At 36.8% G+C, this 23,472-nt stretch overlaps 1 pseudogene; it reads right to left on the bottom strand.

Annotated features, from left to right (window-relative positions):
- Positions 1-3,205: 3,205 nt before the first annotated feature.
- On the bottom strand, positions 3,206-4,002 carry LOC141502411 (complement component 1 Q subcomponent-binding protein, mitochondrial pseudogene; annotated as a pseudogene).
- Between the last annotated feature and the right edge of the window lie 19,470 nt (positions 4,003-23,472).

Genomic DNA, 23,472 nt, shown 5'->3' with positions numbered 1-23,472 from the left:
AGAGAGAGAGAGAGAGAGAGAGAGAGAGGAGTAAAAAGGGCAAGCTAAGAAAGTAACCATTTTTTTTAATAAGATACGTTTTTAGGGGGTGGCTAGGTGGTGTGGTGGATAAAGCACTGGCCCTGGAGTCAGGAGTACCTGGGTCCAAATCTGGTCTCAGATACTTAATAATTACCTAGCTGTGTGGCCTTGGGCAAGCCACTTAACCCCATTTGCCTTGCAAAAACCTCAAATAAAGATACTTTTTAAATTAAAAATATTGTTTGAGTTTTACAATTTTCACCCCAATCTTGCTTCCCTTCCCCACCCCACCATGGAAAGCACTCTGTCAGTCTTTACTTTGTTTCTTTGTTGTACATTGATCCAAATTGTGTGATGAGAGAGAAATCATATCCTTAAGAGACAAAAAAGTCTAAGAGATAACAAGTTCAGACAATATCTATTTTTTTTTTCTAAATTAAAGGGAAGAGTCCTTGAACTTTGTTCAAACTCCATGGCTCTTTATGTGGATACAGATGGCACTCTCCTTTGCAGACATCCCCAAATTGCTTCTGATTGTTACACTGATGGAACGAGTGAGTCCTTCAAGGTTGAACATCACCCCCATGTTGCTGTTAGGATGTACAGTGTTTTTCTGGTTCTGCTCATCTCATTCAGAATCAGTTCATGCAGATCCCTCCAGGCTTCCCTGAAATCCCGTCCCTCCTAGTTTCTAATAGAACAGTAGTGTTCCATGACATACATATACCACAGTTTGCTAAGCCATTGCCCAATTGAAGGACATTTACTTGATTTCCAATTCTTTGCCATCACAAACAGGGCTGCTATGAATATTTTTGTACAAGTAATGTTTTTACCCTTTTTCCATATCTCTTCAGGGTATAGACCAAGTAGTGGTATTGCTAGATCAAAGGGTATGCTCATTTTTGTTGCCCTTTGGGTGTAGTTCCAAATTTCTCTCCAGAAAGGTTGGATGAGTTCACAGCTCAATCAACAGTGTAATAGTGTCCCAGATTTCCCAAATTCCTTCCAACAATGACCATTATCCTTTCTGGTCATATTGGCCAGTCTGAGATAATTAATGATTTAGAACAATTTTTCATATGGCTATGGATTGCTTTGATCTCCTCATCTGTAAATTGCCTTTGCATATCCTTTGACCATTTGTCAATTGGGAAATGATTTTTTGTTTTAAAAATATGACTCAGTTCTCTGTATATTTTAGAAATGAGTCCTTTCTCAGAATCATTAGTGGCAAAGATTGTTTCCCAATTTACTACATTTCTTTTGATCTTGGTTACAGTGGTTTTATCTATGCAAAAGCTTTTTAATTTAATGTAATTGAAATCATCTAGTTGGTTTTTGGTGATGTTCTCCAACTCTTCCTTAGTCATAAACTGCTCCCCTTTTCCATAGATCTGACAGGTAAACTAGTCCTTGATCTTCTAATTTGCTTATAGTATTATTTTTTTATGTCTATGTCCTGTAACCATTTGGATCTTATCTTGGTAAAGGGAGTTAGGTGTTGGTCTAATCTAAGTTTCTTCCATACTAACTTCCAATTTTCCCAGCAGTTTTTTTTTTATCAAAGAGGGAGTTTTTATCCCAATAGCCAGACTCTTTGTGTTTATCAAACAGCAGATTACTATAATAGTTTCCTGCTTTTGCAACTAGTCCATTCCATTCGTCCACCACTCTATTTCTTAGCCAATACCAAACAGTTTTGATGACTGATGCTTTGTAATATAATTTTAGATCAGGTAGGGCTAAGCCCCCTTCTTTTGCACTTTTTTTCACTAAGCTCCTGGCAATTCTTGACTTTTTATTTCTCCATATGAATTTACTTACAATTTTTTTTCTAACTCATTAAAGTAATTTTTTTGGACTTTTGATTGGTAGGGCACTAATCAGGCAGTTTAGTTTTAGTAGAATTGTCATTTTTATTATATTAGCTCTACCTATCCATGAGTAGTTGATATTTGCCTGGTTATTTAAATCTGATTTAATTTGTGTGAAAAGTGTTTTATAATTGTTTTCAAAAAAGATTCTGAGTCTGTCTTGGCAAATAGACTCCCAGGTATTTTATGTTGTCTGAGGTTACTTTTAGTGGGATTTCACGTTCTAGCTCTTCCTGCTGTATCTTAGGGATTTTCTAGGTAGACCATCATGTCATCTGCAAAGAGTCAGAGTTTTGTCTTTTCCTTCCCAATTCTAATTCCTTCTATTTCTTTTTCTTCTCTAATTGCTGAAGTTAACATTTCTAATACAATATTGAATAATAGTAGTAGTGATAATGGGCACCCTTGTTTGACCCCTGATCTTATTGGGAATGCCTCTAGCCTCTCCCCATTGAATATAATGGTTGTTGATGGTTTCAGATAGATACTGCTAATTATTCTAAGGAACAGTCCATTTATTCCTACACTCTGTAGTGTTTTTAGTAGGAATGGATGCTATATTTTGTCAAAAGCTTTTTCAGCATCTATTGATAATGATCATATAATTTCTGATAGGTTTGTTGTTGATATAATTGAGTATACTAACAGTTTTCCTAATATTGAACCAACACTTCATTCCTGGGATAAATCCTACTTGATCATAATGTATTATCCTAGATGTGATAACTTGTTGTAATCATTTTGCTATGATTTTATTTAAGACTTTTGCATCTATATTCATCAGGGAGATAGGTCTATAATTTTCTTTCTCTGTTTTAACTCTTCCTGGTTCAGGTAACAGCACCATATTGGTTTCATAGAAAGAGTTAGGCAGAGTTCCATCTTTCCCTATTTTTCCAAAGAGTTTATATAGGATTGGAACCAATTGTTCCTTAAATGTTTAGTAGAATTCACTTGTGAATCCCCCAGGCCCTGGAGATTTTTTCTTAAGAAGTTCAATGATGGCTTGTTGAATTTCTTTTTCTGAGATAGGGTTGTTTAGGTATTTAATCTTCTCTTCATTTAACCTGGGCAACTTATATTTTTGTAAATATTCATCCATTTCACTTAGATTATCAAATTTATTGGCATAGAATTGGGCAAAATAATTCTGAATTATTACTTTAATTTCGTCCTCATTGGTGTTGAGTTCACCTTTTTCATTTATGATACCAGGAATTTGGTTTTCTTTTTTCTTTCTTTTTTTTTTTTTTTGGAAGGGTCCAAGCAGTTTTATTTTCATCATTCTGTGGTGGTGTACAGAAACACTAGGAGATGTATTCCTGGTGTTCCAGGGCTATGCTGAGCTCAGTGAGTTCATTTGCAAATGTGTTGTCCACCCCTGAGTCAGCCAGGAAGTCCGTCAAGTGGTCGTACAGGGCCCAGTCCTTGGAATCTGTGTTCAATGTGTAGTTGGTATCCTTCCAGTCAGATTCACTGGTGGGGTGAAAACTCACTTCCAGGGTGGAGAAAATGTCACTCTCCTCCTCTTCTTCCTGTCCAACCTCATCCTCTGGATAGTAGCAGTCCAAGACAAGGGCCTTCTTGGTATTGTCCTTCACAACTTCCACCACAAAGTTTGGGGTTGATGTAAGTTCAGGCTCTTGCTGTGCTTGGGCTTTCTGTCCCTCTGGTGGCTCATCATCAAAGGGCAGTGGGATACAGTTGTTAATATTGAATGTGACTGTGAACCTCTCCCCAGCTAATCTTCCGACTAGCTTGGCTTCTGTTCTTTGTATGTCCAGTTCCCAATCTCCGGACATCTTGGGGAGATATTTGTGTTTCTCCTCTCCTCTTTAATTCCATCTGTCAGAAATTCAGCGAAGGCCTTGTCTCCCTCTGTGTGGAGGCCTCCCGCAAGTGCACAAACAGAGCCCAGGCCCGCTTGGGGCGGCTGCAGGAGGCGGGGATGTGCGGGGCCTGGCCCGCCGGCCAGTCCTCCCAGGAGGCTTCCGAAGGCATGCGTGGCAACTGCCAGTGCAGCCCGCAGTGTCGGGAGGGTGGTGGGGTGCAGGGCCCGGGCCCCAGGGCACAGCAGCAGGGGCAGCAGCAGTGGGGCAGGGGGAGGGGATCAGCTTCTTTCTTTTTTTAATCAAATTGACCAGAGGTTTATCAATTTTATTTAGTGTTTTCATAATACCAAGTTTTGGTTTTATTTATTAATTCAATAGGTTTTTTTGCTTTCGATTTTATTAATTTCTCCTTTAATTTTTAGAATTTCTAATTTGGTATTTAATTGGGGATTTTTAATTTGTTCTTCCTCTAATTTTTTTAATTGCATGTTTAGTTCATTGATTTCCTCTTTCTCCAATTTATTCATGTAAGCATTTAAAGCTCTAATAGATCCCCTGAGAGCTGCTTTGAGTGAATCCCATAGGTTTTGGTATTTTGTTTCATTATTGTCATTATCTAGGATAAAATGGTTAATTCTTTCTATAATTTGTTTTTTGGTCCACTCATTCTTTAAAATGAGATTATTCAGTTTCCAATTGGTTCTGGATCTATAGCTCCTTGGCCCAATGTTGCATATGACTTTGATTGCACTGTGATCTGAGAAAGATGCATTCACTATTTCTGCCTTTCTGCCTAAGGTTTTTATGTCCTGGTACATGGTCAATTTTTGTATAAGTTCCATGTACTGCAAAGGAAAAGGTATATTCCTTTCTATCCCCATTCAATTTCCTCCATAAGTCTACCATATCTAGTTTTTCTAACAATCTATTTACCTCCTTAACTTCTTTCTTGTTTATTTTATGATTCCATTTAAATAGATCTGAGAGTGGGAGGTTGAGGTCTCCCACTAGTAGAGTTTTGCTGTCTATGTCTTCCCATAGTTATTTCATCTTCTCCTCTAAGAATTTGGATGCTATCCTATTGGGTGCATATATTTTCAGTATTGAAATGACTTTATTGTCTATGGTACCTTTTAGGAGGATAAAGTTTCCTTCCTTGTCTCTTTTAATGCTATCTATTTTTGCTGCTGCTTTGTCTGAGATAAGGATTGCTACCCCTGCTTTTTTTTAGTTCAGCTGAAGCAAAATATATTTTGCTCCAACCTTTTACCTTTACTCTATATGTATCTCTCTGCTTCAAATGAGTTTCTTGTGAGCAGCATATTGTAGGGTTCTGGTTTTTAATCCATTCTGCTATTCACTTAAGTTTTAAGGGAAAGTTTATCCCATTCACATTCAAAGTTATGAATACTAATTCTTTATTGCCCTCCGTGCTATCTTCCCTCTGTTTGTATTTTTGCCCCTTCCCCCTATCCATATTCCCCAGTATTTTGTTTCTTAATAGCACCCCCTTCAGTGTGTTTGCCCTCCTATATCACCCCTCCCCTTTCTTTCCCCTTTCCCTTTTCCCTTTCCTTCCTTTTGTTAGTTCTCCCTTTTCCCCCCACTCCCCCTCCCTTTCTCCATCTCCCCTCCCTTTTCCCCCTTTTAATACTTGAAAGGTTGGATTTTTTTTTAAGTTAACTAAGTATGTATAAATTAACTTTAAGCCAAGTCTGATGAGAAGAAGATTCAGGTGTTTCTCATCTCCTCCCTTCTTCCTCTGTATTACCATAGGTATTTTGTACCTCTTAGTGTAATGATATTTACCCCATTCAATCCCCTCCCTCCTCCCATCTCTTTCCTGTCCCCCTTTTTGAGGAGGTAGGGTTCTTTAGATCATTTTGAGTCATAGAAAATTCTGAATGTCTATCACTTCTAGCTAAGTACATTCTATCCCATAGAGTTAAAATTCTTGAGAGTTATTAGAGTCTTTCTCCAAAGTGGGGTTAAAGCCAGTTACATTCCATTGGATAGCAGTCTCACTGATAGGTCATGAATGTCCATCACTTCTGGCTAGGTATAGTCTCTCTGTTAGAGTTACAATTCTCAAGATTTATGAGAATCTTTTCCCCCGTGCTAGGATATAACTAGATTCAGCAGGTCTGGCTCTGGGGCCCTCAGACTCCCTGGCTCCAATTCAGCTGCTAATCTGGCTGATCTGGGGCTGATCCTCCCTCTGTGCCCAGACTCACCTGCCGGAATTCACACAGTGCTGCTGTGGGAGACAAATCCTGAGGTAGATGTTCTTTCTCCTGGCTTTTCTTTCTGGGTTTTGTGTGTCTGATTTCTGTTAATAGGTTTGTTTCATATGATAGATAGGGAAAGATCAAGAGACTTTAGAACTGTGCCTGTCTGTCTTCTCTCCACCATCTTGGCCCCAAAGCTGAAAGTAGCCATTTTTGCTTGAATTCTCAAAGGGATAAAGAAGTCAAGACATTCATTGGTCATAAAAAAGCATTTTGTTTTTAGTCCAAAGTTCTGAGGCTCCAATGCCTTTTAGTTCTCAACTAATAATTCTTTATTCTAAGCAAGTTTCTCAGATTATAAATTGCAGAATAATTGTTGATCTTCATTGTGGGGAGCTTCCTGATTGAGAATTCTACCTACACATGTAATTGTGGGTTTGAATAAAAAAGAACAAAACTGAACTGCTGCCACATGGCAAGGCATACACATTGGAATTTGGAAGGAAAAAAGGAAAGGCTTATTCTCTTTTGCCCAGAGACAAGTGAGCAGCAACTTACTTAATGATAAATTCATCTAATATTAGGATTCTATGAGATTCCAGTTTTCCAGTTCAAAGATTCAAGGTTCTGAATTGAACAGTAAATTTTAACTGCAAAAAAGGGAGATGAAAAAAAAAATCCTTTGTGGAATATGAGTTTAGTTTGTTCCTCAGTAGGGACTTGACTGGTACTGTGAAGGGTGTGGAGAGCAAAGGGCATGTCTTTCTATTAATTACAACTACTAACTGAATTTATAGACTTGAAAAGGTTAAAACTTCAACTAGGAGGATGAAGGCTGAGAAGTAATGTAACTAAAACTCTCTATATAATCAAGCAGGATTATGGATAGGGTGAATGTGGCCTTATTCATCAAATGTCAGAATATTGAAACTTGACTCAACTGGCATTCTTAAGCTTGAAGAAGAGACTTTGGGGACAAATATTACAAAATTCCACCTTACATAAAGAGAAGCATACTTTTAAATGTCAATATTCTTTGAAAGGTAATAAAAATTAAAAAATAAATCCCAAAAGTCTTTTTATCAATTCCTTTAAAGCACAGACCATGATGGACCCACTGCCTGAAGACTAGGTAGGTTACATTTCACCCTACCTTTGGGAGGAGTCCAGGCTCTCTATAAATGGTTACAACTCCAATTGATATGATTCCATCAATTAAATGGAGTAATTTCCATTTAGCCATTAATAGTCATATGTGCTTTTACACAGAAATATTTACTTTAAAAGGTGCAATCATAAATATGCAAATAGCCCCAACTCATAGGGCTTAATCCTTCTCCTCTCTTGTACCATCTCAGTTTCTGGGAAGGAGAAAGGCATGTAGGTTCATAGTTTAGCTCTATTCTTAGAGACTACAGGCCTATTTTAAGTCCAAATTTCCACTTGTGCTCAAGGCACTCTGGCCTTTCACACTTTCTTTGCCAGGTTGACTATGCCATCCAGATGAGAATCTTGACTCCAAAGTCATCATGCCTAAAGTTCCCAGTTCCTATGGAGATCACCTCCAACAATTGACACTGAGGTATATAGAACCCAGGCTCATTTTCAGAGATAAGGGAAGTGGGGGGGGGCAGGGGAAGGAAGTCTTTTCCTTCTTGTTCAATTCATGACATCTGCTCTGTGAGTGAACTGTGATCTTCACTTTATAGATGTAGTAGATAAGAGTGGCAAAAAAGGGTCAATTTTAAAACCACAGATAGTCAATCAAAGGAGGTTATCCCAACACATGTGGTGGGGATGCAGAGGTCTCCAAGTTAGATAATCTAGTTATGCCCAGACAAACTTGGGATACAATGATAACTCACATTTATGTATTTAATAAGTTCATAAAATATTTTAAAACTCCCATTAGTTGGAAAATAATTTTTGGGGTGCTGGGGTTACAAAGATGGATAGAAATATGGTTCCTATCATCCAGGAGCATACTATCTCCTTAGGAGCATGAAAATGTGAGCAGTTTAATATAATATAAAGAAGAATGTGGTGAGGCTAGAAGGGCTGAGATAAATTGCTATGAGAAGATCTGAGGGGAGAGATGGAACTTTCAGTTTGGGATGGTAAATGAAAATCAGGGAAGAGTTTGAGAAGGTGATGCCTATTCTAATCTAGAAGGAAGGACATTGTTTGAAAAGTCAGAGATAACAAGGAGTGAAAACACAGAGAATATATTACCTATGTAAACACGTGGATCTAGGAGGAGGAAGTGCCTAGTACTGTTCTACTCTACAGAGTACAAAAATGGTTGTAATTGGGGTATCTGGGTGATTCAGTAGATAAGAATGCTGGGTTTGAGTCAAGATAATGTTTATAAAGCTTTTTGGCACAGTCCCTGGCATACTTACTGATGCTGTTCAGTCATTTCAGTAGTGTCTGATTCTTTTAAGAGTCTTCTTGGTGAAGATACTAGAATGGTTTGCTATTTCTTTCACCCGCTCATTTTTTAGCTGAAGAAATTGAGTCAAACAGAGTTAAGTGATTTGTCCAAGGTCACACAATAAATATCTAAGACTGGATTCTAACTCAGATCTTCATTACTCCAGGTCCAGGCTTTATCCATTATAACTATTATATTAATGATTATTCATTTCCCCCTTAATGTGAAATAAAAATGGTAAAGGAGGTTTGAGTTAAATTATGGCAGGCCTTTAATGTATGACTAAACAGTTTATATTTACTTCTCATAGGTATAGGGATACACTGAAGATTTTTTGAGAAAGGGAATGAATGACATGATCAGATCCATACTTTAGGGAGCAGTATGTGAGATGAACTACAGAGACTATTACAACATCATAGATGGGAGATAAGGGCCTGAACTAGGTTGAAAGTCATATGAACAGAGGGAGGGAATAATAGGATTAGATAATGGTGTGGAGGAAAAGGATGAGTTAAAGATTACTCTGAGAATTTAAAGCTGGCTGATAAGGTTTGTGATACCCTTACCAAGAATACAGAAGTTAGAAGAGACAGTATGAAGAAGAGGAAAAATTGTGGAAATGCATAGCAAAAGGCAGAATGGTGCTTTTTAGGGTTAGAAAATACCTTTATCACAACAAATCTATGAGTTACATATGGGATTGTTGTTCAATCATTTTTCAGTTTTGTCAGACTCTACTTGAGCCCATATGGGATTTTCTTAGAAAAAATACTGAGATGGAAGTTGGCGGCATGAAGGCAGCATTCCCCAACAAGTCCGACCCCCCAAACCCCCCAAAAACAAACAAATGAGGGCTCTAGCCAAAATTTAGAGGGGGCAGATCCCACAGAAAGACTGAGTGATATATCTTCCCAGTCCAAGATAACTAAGAACCTCCACAGGAAAAGTGTGCTTCACCAGGACCTGGGGTAGGAAAAAAAGCCACTGCTCAGCCCAGCCCAATTCAGCAAAGCCCAGTCCAGCCCAGAGATCATCAGCAACAGCTTGAAGAGGAGAGGAGAGAACTCTGCTGCACCTGGGTGAGTGTGGAGTGAGGAGCACAGCCACAGAACCTGCAGCGAGAATGGGGAGAAAGCATCCTGCACCCCCAGAGAAGGTAAGGGAAGTCTGCAGAGATCTCTCTGCTCTTCCTGGGGCAGGACTCTGCAGTTTGCCTACACTCAGACTCAGGGTACAGTTTGGGCTTCCTTACTAAGATAGCTGGATCTAGCCTTATAGCCTCAAGGCAGAGGGCAGTGCTGTGGTCATCTACATATCAAAGAATGGGCTAGAGAGCTTAAGACCTTGGAAGAATAAAGGTCCCAGTGGGGTGCCCCCCCAAAAAAACAACCCCAAATGCTTGGAAGTGCTGTAAATTAGCCTTGGGCTGAGATAATGAGTAAACAACAGAAAAAGAAGGATCTGACCATAGAGAATTATTTCAGTCCTATGGAAGATCAAAACACATACAATGATGATGACAAAATCAAAGCTTCTGTATCCAAAATCTCCAAGAGAAATAGAAAATGGGCTCACACTGTGAATGAACTCAAAAAAGACTTTGAAAAGCAATTCAGGGAGGTGGAGGAAAAATTGGGAGGAGAAATGAGAGCAATGCAGAAAAATCATGAAAACCAAATCAGCAGCTTGGTGAAAGAAATACAAAAAAATACTGAAGAAAATATTAGTTAAAAACTAGTTTAGGCCTAATCGAAAAAGCATAAAAAGGCAAATGAGGAGAACAAGGCCTTAAAAAGTAGAATTGGCCCACTGGAAAAGGAGATAAAAAAGCTCTCTTAAGAAAGTAACTCCTTCAAATGCAAAATGAAACTAAAGGAAGCTGATGACTTTGCAAGAAATCAGGAAGAAATAAAACTCTTCAAAAAAAAGCCAAAAAATTAGAAGAAAATGTGAAATATCTCATTGGACAAACAACTGACCTTGAAAACAGATCCAGAAGAAGTGATTTGAAAATTATTGGACTATCTGAAAGCCACAGCCAGGAAAAGAACCTAAACTTAATTTTTCAAGAAATAATACAGCAAAATTGCCCTGAGATCCTAGAAGCTGAGGGTAAAATAGAAATTGAGAGAATTTAGCGGTCACCCCCTGAAAGGATTCCCAAAAGAAAAACTTCCAGGCATATTATAGACAAATTCCAAAACTCCCAAATCAAAGAGAAAATTCTAAAAGCTACCAGAAACAGACAATTCAACTACCAAGGCTCCATAGTCAGGATTACATAGGATCTGGCAGCTTCTACATTAAGGGCTCGTAGGGATTGGAATATGATATTCCAGAAGGCAAAAGATCTTGGTTTACAACCAAGAATCAATTACCCAGCAAAACTGAACATCCTCTTTCAGGGGACAAGATAGATTTTCAATGAAACAGGGGACTTTCAAACTTTCCTAATGAGACGACCAGAGCTGAACAGAAAGTTTGATCTCCAAGTACAGGACTCTGGTGAACCATAAAGGGAGTGGAAGAGAGGGACTAACTATGAGGAACTTGATGATGATGAACTGTTTGTATTCCTGCATGGGAAGAAGATATTGATAACTCATATGAACTTTCTCATTTATTAGAGTTGTTAGATGGAGCATATGTATAGACAGGACATAGGAAGGAACAGAATATAATGGTATAATATAGTAAAAAGCTGGAGTCAATGGGCAATGGGGGAAAGTACTGGAATGAAGGAAAAGGAGATGAAGAAGAAGCTGAGAGCTTTCACATAAAAGTAAAAAAAAAGCTTTTTCAATGGAGGGGAGGGGGGAAGGCAAGGGGGGGAATGAGTGAGCCTTCATTCCATTGGAAATGGCTCAGGGAGGAAATGGCATACACACTTAATAGGGTGAGGAAATCTGTCTTGCCTTGGAGAATGATGGGAGGAAATGAACAGGATGAGGGGAAATGGAGGGGAGGGAAGGGGGGAATAGGTGACAGAAGAGAGGAAAGATCAAGGGAGAGGGTACTCAGATGCAACACGCTTTTGGACAGGGCCAGGATGAAAGGAGAGAAAGAACAGAATAAATGAGAGTGGGGAGGAATAGAGTGGAGGTACAGCTAGTGATAGAAGCAACTTCTCTGGTGGACTTATGATAAAGAAAGGAACGGAACTCACCCTAGAGACAGAGCCATTGGAATCTGAACAAAGACTGAAGTAAAATTTTTTTTTCTCTCTCTCTATTCTTGAGGTTTCCCATCTTCTTAGGGGGAGGGGGTTTATGTTTATTCTTATGTTTACACTTATAACATTCAATTTACATCAGTGTATGGCATGGAAATAATGTAGAGATTGTCAGACAGCCTTCAGGGGGAAAGGGAAGGGAGGAGGGGAGAAAATTGTAGAATTCAGAGCCTTGAAAAAAATGATGGGTATAATTTACTATTGTATATAATTGGGAAACAAATAAAATATTTTAAAAATACTGAGATGATTTGATATTTCTTTCTCCAACTTATTTTACAGATGATGAACTGAAATAAAAAGGGTTACACAGCTAGTAAGTATCTGAGGTCAAATTTGAACTCAGATCCTCCTTCCATCATGCTACCTAACTGCTCCAGATGGGGAGTTATCTCTGTTTTATAGAAAGAGAAATTGAGCCTCAGAAAAATTAAATAATTTGCCTAAGTATAGGAGCTGGAATTTGAACTCAGTTGTCCTGACTTGTTAACTCGAACACTTCCTAGTATACCAGACAACCCTAATGATAGAAGAAAAATCTCTCCATAATGTTACTTAATGATTTTTCCTTGTGTGTGTGTGTGTGTGTGTGTGTGTGTGTGTGTGTGTGTATGTGCATGATTTTGAAGTTGACATTGTAGAAGACATTCTTTTCCACAGACTGTCCTTGATACTCTGTGTGAGAGAAAATGTAACAGGTTGAGAATACCCTGCATAACACTTGTATTTTTTATGCTTTTATAGTGTTATGGTTTTATAGCCTTTTCTCTATACTCTCCTTCCTATAGAAATGAAATTTTTAAAAAAGAATTTAGATCTCATTACCCAATGCTTGTCCATATATTTTTAAATTCGTGATTTGCTTTGTAACTTCAAACGAAGTTAAATTTTTTATTCAATCAATCACATGCATATGTAGATGTGGGGTAAATTAATATAGCTCTTTTGATGAAGCTATAAAATCCTACCTTTGTTACATTAGCTCTACATAACTTTTGATCATGCATTATATTGTTTGGTTATGAATAAATGCTATCAAAGTCAAAGCCAAAGTAAAATTCATCATTCCAAAATATATTTTTTCGTCATCTTGGTTTGGTCCAAATTGGCAATATATAGATTACTCTATCATTTTTTATGGAAGGTGGCATGAAGTAATTGTTTTGGGGGAATCCTGACATCATCATGAAAAATAACAATAATGATGATGATGACAATGATAATGTTGTTATTGATAATGATGATGGTGGTGTCTGTGTCTGTTAATGAATAAGTTTAATTAGTAATTAATTCCAATAATTATTATGATTAATATAATTTTAATAATACAATGATTTCTAATAATTATTCATAATTAGGAATTTAATTAGCATAGAGAACTTTCAAGTAAGTAAACTCTCCACTAATTAACATAGGTCATCTATGTCTCTACAACTTACAGAGTCACATAAAGTATTATGGGAGGTGGTTGACTTATTTGTAGTTACACAGCTAATATGTTTTAAAAGTTAGACTAGAAATCTGATCTTTCTAACTCAAAGTTCAGTAGCAGAATTCACTACCACTTGCTAATTCCCAAATCAGTCATGGAAAAATCTAACAAGACCCATCAGTAGGAGAACCTTGACTGTATTGGAATGCACTGGAAATATCTGGATCTGAACAAAAAATCAAGTCACTTGAGGTTTTCCTTGATGCTCTGTCATACTTGGATTTCATGATTTAAGCACAGAATCCCCCAAAGTTTAGATAATATTAAAAAGGAAAGTAGCAGCTAAACATGACACTATAGAGAGAGAGAGAGGGGAAAAGAAAAATAAAGTAAAAAAATAAAAAAAGAGAGGGGTCTGGAATAGAAATTAAATATGGAGAAAAGCATAGTATTCTTTGAACATGGTAAAGATATTTCTCTTGTGTTTCCATTGAAGGTTCATAAGTTTGAAGGGGACCTTAGAAATCATATATTATCAATACCTATTGGTATCATTAGAGAGATCCAGAGGTAAATTGGTATGGTATAAGATTTGATGGATTACTTAATGCTGGAAGGAAACTCAGAGGCCACCTAGCCCAACCCCTTCATTTTACAGATGAAGAAACCTGAAGTGAAATACCCAAGGACACATGATGTTTGTTCTTTATTTCTGAAGAAGATCATGACATCAAGGAGATGATGTCATGACAAGCACATGAATTGAATTTGAGTGAAAGGCTGCTATGCTGAGTAACCAGCATCACTTTCTTCTCCAGAATCATCTGCATCCAGTTGCCATACATGAATCAGGAAGAATGGAGATGGCTCTGTATATGAGATAATCAGGATTAGGTGACTTGTCAAATGTCACATAATTAATAAGTGTCGAGTGTCTGAGACCAGATTCAAACTCCCATCTTCTTGACTCCAAGGCCAGTGCTTTATCCACTATACCATCTAGCTGACTCCAAAGACATATAGGTTGTGACTATCAGATGTAGAATTTGAATCCAGTTCCTTTGACTTCAGAGTTAGTGCTTTTTCTATATAATGCTGGACATAAGCTCCAGTCTTCTTGGGAAGGAGAGTTAATGTCAGTGGTTGTTCTAAAAATTGAGAGTGTTAGACTTAGATGATCTCCAAGGTCAAATGGAACCTAGAGTGGTTCAGTCTCTTGTCCCAACAAAGCTACCATTTTCTGAATTCTGCTAGGTCTTGTGATTCCAAATCCAGTGTTCTTACTATTCAGCTATGACCTCTTGTGCTATGCCTCTCTTGACTTATTTGTCATATGCTATCAAAGTTATTTCTTAGGACCTCAAACTCCCTGCCAGTGAACTAGATGAGGGAGTCTCTAATTGGTGGCTCTTTTCATAGGCTTCAAAGGAAACTTCAATTACTAGATTGATATGGTAATCCTTAGATTCCAGGATGCTCTTAGATCTATGATGGGGCTCCAAAGGTTTTTTCCTCCCTGTAGTTTCACTACACAGTCCTTAGCCAATGATTGTTCATGGACCTTGGTTATTCAGTTAATACATGTATCAACTTATTTTGAATACTTTGGCACTGTGGGAAAATAGATATAAATGCAGGCAGATTTATTACAGTCTAATTTAATTAAAATGTCAACAAATAAATGCACATTTGGCTGGGAAATAAATATCAAAGATGAGGAAAGCTGACAGTGGAGTAGGTTGTAAGAAATTAACATTAAATGGTTTGGGTTGACAGTGACTATAAAACAAAATTGTACCTTGGAGACGTTTTAGAACAATTTAACAAATGTGAGCTTCCGGCATGAGAAGAGGCAGGAGAAATAACCCAGTTTCGATAAAAGGTGTTCAGTGGGGCCCACCTTATTACAAAGAGCAATCATTTGCTTTCTGTCCCTTACCTCTGCAAAGTGACATTTAGTGTAAGCAGAGAAAAAAAAATCTGAGAATCGTTTTCCCATATCAAATGTACTTCATACTGTTCAGTGAGGCTCTTTTATTAATCCTCATAAAGATCACAACTACCTACTACCTCTAGTTACTAGTGAATTCTTTAATATTCCCTCTAGGAATCTATAACCTCCTGGCATCTTTAATTCCTGCACAGGAGCCTCAAATTCCTTAGTGTCTGAAGAATGGAAATATCTACTTCAATTATTTCCCTGACCCCCAGTATTTTCTTTTATTGTTTAAGATCAAAACCCCAGAGAATCCCACTTTACAGAGAGCAATGTGAATTTTTATAATGGAGAGCCATACAATCTTAGGAACATTACCCTCAAAGTATTTTGGTTTGGGGGACTGATGATGTTGCCAAATTGGGGTAATGTCAAACTCATATTTCTTCAGTCAGGGTCAGCTTTATGAGAAACCAGAAGATGAGGGTCACTCACATGGTCTAATCTGAAGGAAATTAAGATGGGTCTTAATACTAAAAAAATACATTTTTTAATCTGTGCATTATGCCTGAAACTTTAGCATTGGAACTTCATTCCTTTATCTCTTCTGATCACTTTGCTATCAAAATTGTAATATGTTCCAAGGAGGGCATAATACATTAAGTAATTACTGTCTAAATTCTTATTGTGTTTATTGAGAGCTGAGAGTAAGTTTATTAAGAAGGTGGGGGAAGGGAAGTACCAAGAGTGGCAAGATCAGCATATCGAAAAGGGATTAAAGGATAGACTTTATTGATTCATCAATGAAAGTCAATTCAAATATCTCTTCTTCCAGAAAAGCCTACCCTGACTCTTTTATTTGAAAATTACATTCTCTTTTTCTAATCTTCTATAACATTTGATATATTTTACTAAAATCAGGTTGCATTATTTTTATTTCACATATTATATTTGATTGAATGTTTGTGTATGTTTCCCATCCTTTCTGTTAAAATATGTGTGACAGTAGGGATCTTGAGTACTGTCATAGTAGAAAGACCTGGATTTGTGAAATGTCTCTATAAATTATTAGTTGTGGGATCTAGTGTTATTTAATCTTTCTCAAAATCTGTTTTCTCATTTATAAACTGGAAATACTGTACTGATACTTGTATAACCTCCCTCCCAGGGTTATTGTCAGGATAATTCCATGTAAACCTCAAAGTTCTTTAGAAAGATAAGTCATTAGTTACTCACTGAATGAAAGAATGTATTGTATAGTAAGGTAGGAAATAAGCATTTATTTAGTATCTACTATATGCCAGACATTTTGAAAATATATCATTTGACACAACAATTTAGGAGGTAGAAATTATTTAAGATCCTCATTTCATGATAAAAAAAATACTATAGCAAATAAAAGTCATGGATATAGTAAATGACTGAGGCCAGATTTAATATCTTCCTGACTTAAGACCCAGGGCTCTGTCCACTGCCACTTATGCCTTATGACTGTTAGAGAAGAGTTTGCCCTCAGTAAGATCCCTGAGGTTCTATCTCTGACACATCACTGCTTGTGATGTAGGGTTATCATTTTATGTCTCAGGATCTCAGAAAACTCTCTAAGACTATCAATGACAAAGAATAAATAAATAGGCATTTATTAAGCACCTTCTGTGTATCAGTTACCACAATAGACACAGACATTAAAAATAGAGCTTACATTCTCTTAGGGGAGACAGCATATACACACATACATATAGGTTTATAATTCTCTCTGTTTCAATCTCTGTCTCTGTCTCTGTCTCTTTGTCTATCTCTAGCTGTCTCTGTCTCTCTGTTTCACTGTCTCACTCTCATCAGTCAATAAACAGTTTTTAAGTACCTACCAAGTGTCAGACATTGTGCTAAGTGTTAGAAATACAAAGGAAAGCAAAAAACAGTACCTGCTCCCAAGGAGCTTATAACATGGGAGTGCCAACAAGAAAAATACATGTACAAACACATTGTATATAGTATAAATATAGGAAATAATTTCAAGAAGGAAAACTCTAGAATTGCAATGAATAAGACTTCATGGGGAAAGTGGGTTTTTAAATGAGATTTGATAGAATTCAGGAAGTCAAGAAACAGAGATGAGGAGGGAGAGCATTCTAGGAAAAGAGTACCACCAGAGAAAATACCTAGAGCTGAGAGAGAGAGAGAGAGAGAGAGAGAGAGAGAGAGAGAGAGAGAGAGTCGTATATGTGGAACAGCAAGACAGCAAGGAGATAAGTATCTTTGACTAAATAATATGTGAGCAGTGGTGTGAGGTAGCAGGGTTAGGTTATGAAGGGCTATGAATGCTTAACAGATGATTTTGTATTTGGTGCTGAATCAAATACAATTTATTGAGTATGAGGATGATATGATTAAATCAGAGTTTTAGAAAATTCCTTTGGTAGGTGAATGGAGATTAAACTGGAGGTGGGGGAGACTTTGTGCTAGGCAGATGAACCAGCAAGCTGTTTTAATGGTTCAAATGTGAGGTGATGAATACTTATACTAGTAGTTATAGTAACAAATCAAAGAAGAAGAATTATTTGAGAGCTTCTGCAAAAATAAAATTAACAGGGGCAGCTAGGTGGTACAGTGGATAGAGCACTGGCCCTGGAGTCAGGAGTACCTGATTTCAAATCCGGCCTCAGACACTTAATAATTACCTAGCTGTGTGGCCTTGGGAAAGCCACTTAACCCCATTGCCTTGCAAAAACCTAAAAATAAAATAAAATAAAATTGACAGACTGGCAATGCATTGGATATAAAGAGTGAGGGACAGTGAATATTTGAGGATAATACTTAAGGGATTGGGAGGATGGTAAGATGCTTTACAAAAATAGGGAATTTTGAAAGGGGAGAGGTTTAGAGGAAATGTGGTAAGTTTAGTTTTGGACATTTTATATTTAAGACTTCTGGTAGATATTTAAGATGCATGAAACTCTGATGGAATTGTGAGAATACAGCTAATTAGCATAGAGATTGGGGATGAATAGTTAAATTTAAGAATCATCAGTGTAAAGATACTAATTAAATCCATGGGAGTTGATGAGATCACCAAGTGAAGTAGTATAGAGAGAAGAAAAGAAGGTCACAGATAGCTCTGTGATACCCATTCATAGTGATTTGTTTTTACTGAAGATCCAGAAAAAGAGAATAAGAAGGAGTGAACAAATAGAAAGAGAGAGATCTATAAGATAGTGTTGACCTGAAAACTAGAATGGAGAGAGAATCAAGTAAAAGAGTGATTGACAATGTCAAAAGTTACAGAGGTAATGAAAGATAAAATTTAAGAAAAGACTATTAGATATTGGTAGAAGTCATTCATAATTTTGGAAAAAGTGATTTTTGTGGAATGATGAGATCAAAAGCCAATTTATTCTGGGGATAAGCAGAAATTGAGAGGAGGACAGACTTCTGTGGTGGAGCCAAGATGGTGATTTGAGGCTAACATGCTCCTGGAGCTTTTCCCTACCAAAGATAAATGAAGCCTCTATTCTGACATTAGCTACAAATTCTCCCAAGAAAAAGAGCAGATTCAAAGCAATTTTCAATGGTAGACATTGTGGAGGATCTTCAGTGAAGGTCTGTCACTTTGGGGGAAAAGAGAAAGTAATGTCCAGGAAATGGGAGTGTGGGGAAAGTCAGCTGGAGGCTTTTAGCCACAATGAAATCTAGGTCTGGACAGCTTGACAACAGCAGAGGTCCTGGCAGCTGGATAGCCTACCAGCAGTCAACCAGCCTACCAACCCCAAACAAGGTCTGAAACCAGGGCAAAAGACAGGACTGGGTCAGGAATAAACCACTGCTAAGTCAGAACCTGGACATAAAAGAGAAAAAAAACTTTGCAAAGGCAAGGCCTGAACTTCATAGGCAATATCTTGACCAACGACAGGCCAGGGATCAGACCCTAGTTACAGAAAAAAAAATAAAACTTGCATCTATACTTACTATATCCAAGGAACAAAGTTAAAACAACAAAGATGAGCCAAAAAGCTGAGACCTCATTATAGAAAACTACATTACAGACAGATGATAACAATGCCATGTTTGAAGAAGAAATCAGTGAAAAATCACTCATGGGGGAAATCCCAAAACTCTCTATGAATTGGACTCAAATCCAAAAGCTCATCAAAGAGCTTAAAAAAGAATTTAAAAACCAAAAGAGAGAGGAAGAAGAAAAATGGAAAAGAGGAATGAGAGTTATGCAGAAAAATTGACCAGAGTATTCAGCACTTTTTCAAAGGAAGCATAAAAGGTAACTGAAGAAAATCAAACTCCAAAAATTAGAATTGAAAAAATAGAAACCAATGAATCTACAAGACTACAAGATTCCATCAAACATAATTCAAAAGTTGAAAAAACTGAAGAAATCATAAAGTATACTTTAGCAAAAACAAATGACCTGAAAAATAGTTCCAGGAAAGATAATCTATGAATTATTGGACTGCTAGAAAACCTAGATCAAAACAAGAACCTGGAAAACATCATGGTGGAAATTATTAGACAAAACTGTTCAAATCTGCTAGAGAAAGAAGAAAATAACCATTGAAAGAATACACAGAACCCCTCCAGAAAGAGACCCCAGGATAACAACTCCAAGGTTTGTTATAGCCAAGTTCTAGAATTCTCAAATAAAGGAGCAAGCAGCAAAAAGAAAACAATACAACTGCAAAGGAAACACAATCAGACTCAGACAGAACCTATCAGCCTCAACACTGAAGGACCAGAAGACCTGGAATACCATAAATTGGAGGGCAAAGGACCTGAGGTTACAATCCAGAATTTACTACCATGCAAAATTCAGCATATATTGTCAGGGAAAAAGATGGATGTTCAGTGAGATAGAGGACTTCCAGAGTTTATTGGCTCAGAACTGAACAGAGAATATAATCATCAAATATACAACTCAAGAGTTGCATTAAAAGGTAAATGAAAAGAGGAAGGAATAAACAAAATAAATCAAATGTTGGTCAAGACCATCAAATTGTATATAACCCTAAAAAGGAAGATATAACACTTCTAATTCTTGAGAACTTTACTTCTCAAGATAATTAAAGGGTTGAATATAATTGAAGAGACTGAATTTAAAAGATATGGGTATAGTTGGGTCCAATCCAGTCTCATTAAAAGGGATAAGGAAGGAAACTACATCTTCTTAAAAGGCACTATTGGTAATGAAGCTATATTATTACTAAACATGTATGCACCTAGTGGTATAGCATACAAATTCTTAGAGGAAAAGCTGACTGACTTTCAAGGAGATATAGATAGAAAATCCAAAGACATCAGCTTCTGAGATAAGAACTCACTATTTGACAAAAACTGTTGGGAAAACTGGTAAATAGTATCGCAAAATCTAGGCATAGACCGCATCTCACACCCTATACCAAAATAAGTTCAAAATGAGTACAGGATTTAGACATAAAGGGTGCACCATAAATAAATTAATAGACCAAGAAATACTCTATCTATCAGATCTATGGAAAGGGGAGGAAATTTTTGACCAAACAAGAAATAGAGTAATTATAAAATGCAAAATGGTTGATTTTGACTATATTAAATTAAAAAAAAAGGTTTTTGTACTAATAAAATTAATGCAACCAAGATTAGAAGGAAAACAGAAAACTGGGAAACAATTTTTACAACTAGAGGTTCTAATAAAGGTCTTATTTTTAAAAGATAAAGAGAATTGAATCAAATTTATGAGGTTACAAGTTATTCCCCAAATGAAAAATGCTCAAAGGATATGGACAGGCAAGTTTCAAATCAAGAATTTACAGCTATATATAATCATATGGAAAAATACTCCAAATCATTATGGATTAGAGAAATACAAATTAAAACAGCTTTTACGTACCACCTCACACTTATCAGATTGGCTAAGATGAGTCAAAGAGAAAATAATCAATATTGGAGCAGTGGGAAGATTGGAACATTAATGCATTCTTGGTGGAGTAGTGAACTGATCCAGCCATTCTAGAGAGCAATATGGAACTATGTCCTAAAAGCAACAAAACTGATCATACCCTTTGACCTAATAATACCACAGCTAGACCAATATCCAAAAGAAATAAAAATCGGGTTGGCTAGGTGGCCCAGTGGACTGGTCCTGGAGTCAGGAGTATCTGAGTTCAAATTCAGCCTCAGACTTAATAATTACCTAGCTGTGTGGCCTTGGGCAAGCCACTTAACCCCATCTGCCTTACAAAATCCTAAAAAAAAATGGGAAAAGTCCGACACGTTCAAAAATATTTATAGCCATTCTCTTTGTAGTAGCAAAGAATTGGAAATTGAGGGGTTGCCCATCAACTTGGTAATGACTGAATATATTGACATATATGAATGCTATATAATACTATTGTGCTATAGAAAACCATGAATGGTCAGATTTTAGAAAAGCATAAAAAGAATTACACAAACTGATGCTGAGTGAAATGAGTAGAACCAAGAGAACATTGTACATATTTAACAGCAACATGGTGAGTTAGCCAAATGTGATGGATGTAGCTCCTCTCAGCAGTTCAGAAATCTAGGATAACCCTGGGAGACCAGTTATGGACAACACCATCCTCATCCAGAGGAAAACAGAAAACAAACAAACAAAAGTAGCCCTACATAATCTGAATGAATACTCTGTTCACTTAAAAAAACCACTGTTTTTACCTTTTTCCTTCCTATTTTATGGTTTTCTTTTCCTTTTCCTTTAGTCCTAATTCTTCATAAGCAAAAACACAAATGTATATGTACAGCTGTTTGCTGCTGAAGGAATGGGAGTGGGAAGGGATTGTGGTCAAATATGCTTTTTTAATTAATATGCAAGTAGGGGCAGCTAGGTGGCACAGTGGATAAAGCACCAGCCCTGGAGTCAGGAGTACCTGGGTTCAAATCTGGTCTCAGACACTTAATAATTACCTAGCTGTGTGGCCTTGGGCAAGCCACTTAACCCCATTTGCCTTGCAAAAACCTAAAAAAATGCAAGTGTATGAATGTTGAAAAAGTTTCATAACATTTAATTGGAAAAATAAGTAAAAATTTAAAATAAAAAATTTCCACAAAATCAGAAGAGGTATTGGATTACAGAAGGGATGGAAAGCTCAAGTGAGGTATTTTTGAGGATGGGAAAAAGTGGGGATTTCAAATGGGTAATCCATTGGAAGAGATGGAGTAAAATGAATGAAATTACTCATGCTGGTAAAAGATATGACATTGGCAAGAAGATGAGCCACATTTTTGTGTGAGACTGGGATGCAGGAGGAACTAGTAGAAGAAGGCATCTGAGTGATGTGAGATGAGGAAGAAAGGAAAAGAAAGCTCTTAGTGAGTGGTCTAAGTTTTTCTTTATTTTAAAAAATATTTTATTTTAATTATTCAAGATATACAAACAAAACAAAACCAATCCTTAAATTCAAACTTTGAAGACCAAAATGGATGTTTTTATACATTCCCCTCACTAATTTAATCAACATAATTTTCATGTCTTGTCATCATTCAAATGGTGTCATGGTCTTGAATTATGAAAGACAAAAATCACTGAGAACATGCAAAAAACAAAACCCATTGCAAACATGCATAGTCAATTAATATTTACTTTGCTCATGTCCAAAACAGAGTTTTATTCTGCATTCTGAAACCCTCAGCTCTCTATTAGGAAATATCATGTTTTAACATTAGTCTTCTGGAATTGTGATTGGTCCTTATACTTCTAAGAGTTTACAATAATAGAATTCCATCACATTTATATACTATAACTGATTCAGGTAATCCTTAAGTTATAGAGTCATTCAGATTTTTATTCTTTAGCACCTCAAAAAAGATCTATAAATATTTTTATACATCCTTAGAGTTTGTTTTGCTAAGGGTTTAATCTCTTCTTTAACCTGCTCTTCTTTTAATTTCCCAGTTCCCTTCTCCCTTTTCCCTACCTTTTTTCCCCTGTAGAGTGAAATGGGATTTTGTACCCAAATCATGTCTATGTGCATCTGTGTGTGTGTGTTCTTTCTTCTTTTGTCCAGTTCTGGTGAGAGTAAAGCTGTGTCTGTCACTTTCACCCACAATTTTCTCCATGTTTGAATAGATATCTACTTGTGCATTCTGATTTTATGAGATAATTTCCCCTAGCTTTCCTTTCACTTTCCTCCAGGGTATTCTCCTCCCCTTTTCTTTCTTTTCTATTCTCAAGATCTTGGAGACATAGCATAACCACTCTCAGACCTCATCTAATTAGATTCTCTTTATGACCTTTGAAGATGATGGGGTTTAGAGAGAAAATATGTATTCTCTCTCCCTATTTGAATGTAAGGAGTTGTCCTTTTTAGTCCTTTTTTACATTCATGCTTGCTTTACTTTTTTATGCTTCTCTTCACTCCTGTGTTTGAATTTCAAAGTTCCTTTGCAGTTCTGGTTTTTTTATCAGTAATGCCTGGAATTGCTCTATTTCATAAATGTCCATCTTTCCCCCT

This window comes from Macrotis lagotis, chromosome 1, assembly GCF_037893015.1.
Source record: "Macrotis lagotis isolate mMagLag1 chromosome 1, bilby.v1.9.chrom.fasta, whole genome shotgun sequence".
Lineage (NCBI taxonomy): Eukaryota > Metazoa > Chordata > Mammalia > Peramelemorphia > Peramelidae > Macrotis > Macrotis lagotis.
The sequence above is the reverse complement of the archived record's forward strand: the minus strand, read 5'-3'. Positions and strand labels throughout refer to the sequence as shown.